A 4151-nucleotide genomic window follows, 5' to 3' on the forward strand; every position below is an offset into this window, starting at 1 on the left:
GAGCCGTGCTCCGGGTGAGATTTGGCGGTGCCGGCAGCCAGGGCGGTGACCTCGTGGGGCGGGAGCTGCGACAGCCCTGTCTGCCGCCCCAGGGCTCCACTTCCCAGGCAGCCAGCTTACAGCAAATGGCTCATTTCGATGCTAAAAATAACCCGGTAGAAAACAAATTGGCCCCAGCACTTCAACTGGGGAAAAGTGCATTTATTAGTAAAACTCAAGACATCCTTTCCTGTTCTGCCTCTGAAGCTCTGGGAACCGGTGCTGAGATGCTGACTGAGCTTCCCAGCCAGGCACCAACTTACTTCGATGCAGTGTTTGATTCCACCAGGATGCATTTTTCTTTCCCCGCTAGCAATGCTCGACAGGCTGGTCCCAGCCGCCAGCCTCCGCCAGCCAGAAGCGGCTCCGGCTTCAGGGCCACAAGCGATTTCCCGGCCCAGGGAGCTGTGAATTGCCCTGTGAAAATGCTCCCAGCTGTGCCATGCCGGAGAGCACAGCAGGTTCCCAGCGGGAAATGAATACAACAAAATGAAAATATTTGTTTTCTCTTGCAGCGAAAGCACCGTGTTGGGGCCACATTTCTTCCTCTACCTCAAAATTGCAGGTTTTACTAAGTCTTGTTTGTATGCAGAGATTTTCCAGCTGCTTCTCTCCAGACTTTTCTCTGGAAGGATTAATTGGGGAGATGAGATGCATCCTCTCTGAATTGCAAATGCCAAGATGTTCCTGTGTGCGCCTGGCCCATCTGTTTGTGCCCTGCTCCAGCCCTGGTCCTTTCTTTCCAGCCACGCGCAGGGGCTGTGCGGTGTCCCTGGGGCAGAGCAAACGGCGGCACAGGAATCACAGCTGTTCCAGGCATCAGGATGCCAGATCTGCCATGAATCAGTTATAGGGAATCAAATTAACACTAGGCTTTTCTGGAGGCAGGCAAACCACCTGAGCTAAATGGGAAAATAAACCGGAGGCTTCTCTGGGTTCTGAAATATTTAGCTAACTCTTAGGTCCCTTGTTTGAGTGTCTCTTGGGATGGGAGCTGAGGCGCTGAGCAGTGACAGGAGACGATGCTCATCTGGGTATTGCCCCAGGGCACCTCCCCACAGGGCCAAGCGGCAGACTCAGGGCATGGCCATTTTTGGGTTTCTGGCTTGGGATCCGCATGTGAATGATCCCCTTTAGGGATCAAGACCCCAGGAAGGGGGGGTCTTCCCCCCTTCCTGGAAGGGGGGGGGAAGGGGGAGGAAGATCGAGAGCTGCGAGCTGTCCCCCAGCCTGGGATTTGCAGGTGCTGATGCGACTGCAAGTCCATCGCTCATCCCTGTGCTGTGCCTTTGGGGGAGGATGCTGCTCTGTACTCCCAGGCTGAGTCTGCTACTCGGGTTCATCCATGAACCACCCTCTGCTCCTCACCCATGTGGCACTGGAAAGGAAAATAAACCCTCCTCTTGCCTTCCGTGCTGCTGGGTTTGCTCCCATTGGGGCTAACCAGAACTACTGGCAGTAAATCTGGGAATGAGGAGTTATGAAATGGAGACCTGACAAGGAGGGGGAAGAGGCACTGACCCACTCGGAGATTGGTTCCTCCACTACCAGCTGTGGCCACAAAATCCAGCCATGGAGAGATGGCTCATGCTCATCCCAATGGACAAATGGGTTAAACCACAGACTTCTCCCTAATATTCGGCTCATGGGGCCCCTCTCCTTCACTGTGCACCTTGTGCCGTTGGTGTCTCTGTTCTGCAGCTGGCCCTGGGGCAAACCTGCCAGAGCTCTTCCCCACCTCCCAAGCTCAGCGCGGTGGGATAGTGGCTATGGTGATGGGACTGTTGTTTCTGCTTTGCGCACGGAAAAATGCTTTCCCCCAGCCGCCTTGGGGAGGCTGCAGCATCTCCTGCTGGGTATTGTAGACCTGCTGGGGTCTTGGACAGCCCCAGGCACCCAGATGAGCTGCATCCCAAGGGCTCGCTGCATCCCCAGCTCCTCTGGGCTCTCAGCACGGCATTGCACACTCTTTTACAGGGGGATTTTTGCCTCCACAACCAAATAACGCTTCATTCAGTGAGAGTACCTGGCTCTTGGCATCACCACCAACAAACCTACCCCTGAGCTCTCCTCCGTGCCAGCAGCTTCCCATTGCCATGGGACCTTCTCACCCTAAACAACCTGGACCAGAGGCACAGCAGTGCTGCAGGGTGGTCTGGGCTGGTAAGAGCTGACTGGGAGCTGTGGCGTGCGGTTCTCCCCCACCTCTGCATCAGAGCAAAGGCAGCCAGGACAGAGTTAATCTGTCTCCTGTCCTTGGACGTCCTCTGCACAGCACGAGAGGAAGCAGCCTCTCTGAGGAAGAGCTGTGGTGCTACTGAGAAGCCTGGGAGCTTTCTGATGCTCCTTAGGGTAAACTTTTTGCCCATGAGCCCAAACAAGCAGAAGAATTTCACACTTGATCGGCTGCGCCCTGGCATGAAGGGCTCTTCAGGGAGCCGGATCCGACCTGAGCATCTCCTGGTCAGGGCAGAGCGGAGGTGTTGGGCGAAATTCAAACTATAGTCTCCTCCCAGGTTGCTGAGAAGGCAGCGCAGGGTGTGGTGCACGGAGCAGCTCCCGGGGGTTTCTCGCTGCCCTGCTCTCTGTGCTGACCCCTGCCTTGAGCAACGAGCAGGACTGATGGCAAGGGGCGTGGAGGGCTTGCCGCTGGGGGATATTTAGAGGCATGGTCTGAAAAATGGCACATCTCTATTAAGCCTGGGCTCACCAAGTCCTCCAGGACAAATCCCTGCCTGCGGGGTGCAGCCGCAGTCGCTCTGTAACGCACATACAAATGCGTGTTACAGCTGCAAGCTGCGCAGTGCCGCTGCCGCCGAGATGCAAGTGCATTCCTTAGCTCTTGCTCTCCCCAGGTCCCATGCTACACAGCATCACCTATTTATAACTGCATGCACTGCAGGAATAATATTAGACTGATAGCCTCACACAGTCACACTAAATGTTATTCTATTCATGTGATTCACTCTTCTTCACAAACTGTTGGTGTCCCAGATGCCAGAACACTCTGCATAGCACAGACAAAGACTCAGATTTTTCTCTTTTATTAAAATCTTCACCAATGGCACCCAGTCCCAGGTATATTTACCTTTTTCTCCCAGGTCACCTGGAGTAATTGCATCTACTATTCTTTCCCCGCTCTAATCGATATCCTTGGGAAATAAGGTAACCTGTCAGGTCTGTTGTCCCTGTAGCCAAAGGTACTTTAGCAATGAAACTGTTTTGCTGAAGAAATAAATGCCTCTCGCTGAATCTGAGGATGCTGTGACCTTTCATTAGTGACCTGAGTGACTCATCCCTTTTTGTGTGCACACTGCAGCCTCCCACCACGCCGTAAAAGATGCACCACAAGGTCCCGCTGCCTGGTGCCCGGCATAACAGGGAGACAAGACCTGCGGGAGCCTCCTGCTCACGCTGCTTCTCCTCTGGCTTCGCACGTGGTCTTCACACCTCCGCCTGGGCCTGGGGGCTGTCACGTTATGGAGATGCCCTGTTTCCACAGTGGGGACCCCGTGCACCATCTCAGTCCCTCGGCGATGTTGCCGGCACCCCCAGCCCTTGTCCGAGCAGCGGCTCCCGCTCCCCTGGGCTGTGGAAATCTCTGACACGAATGCGTAAGTCCATGTTTTCAGCACAGGGCATCCAACCCACGCTTGTTTAGCAAACAGGGCTTTAGTGGCCATACCAACCCCCCTGAAGTGAGGTGGACAGCTCAGTCAGAGCCAGATTTCAGCCAGAGGCCAGGTATCACACACCGTGAACCCTGCATTCACCGGTGGGGGCAAATCCTCCTACTCCAGCAGGCTAACGTCTTGTGCCTCTGCAGCCAGCAGCTGTTAAACAAGGCCTGGCAATCATTTTGCTGAACTCAAGGAGTCCCGGCGGGTCCTGTGGCACTCACCGCTCACTCCCGCTCCCCACCGCTTGCACGCGGGAGCTTCTCGCCCCCTCGCTTTGCTGGGTGCCTCTGGAAACACGTCTTTGGTCTCTTTTTAGAAATCTGTGCAAAGTGAAATAAAGAATTCAGAGTTGAGTCCTATGCAATTTGCTGCTGCTGCTGCTACCAACAATATCTTCTTGTAGAGTGTTTTGCATGCCAAGAAAAAGAGTTT

Source organism: Pygoscelis adeliae, unplaced genomic scaffold, assembly GCF_000699105.1.
Source record: "Pygoscelis adeliae isolate BGI_AS28 unplaced genomic scaffold, ASM69910v1 Scaffold286, whole genome shotgun sequence".
NCBI classification, from domain to species: Eukaryota; Metazoa; Chordata; class Aves; order Sphenisciformes; family Spheniscidae; genus Pygoscelis; species Pygoscelis adeliae.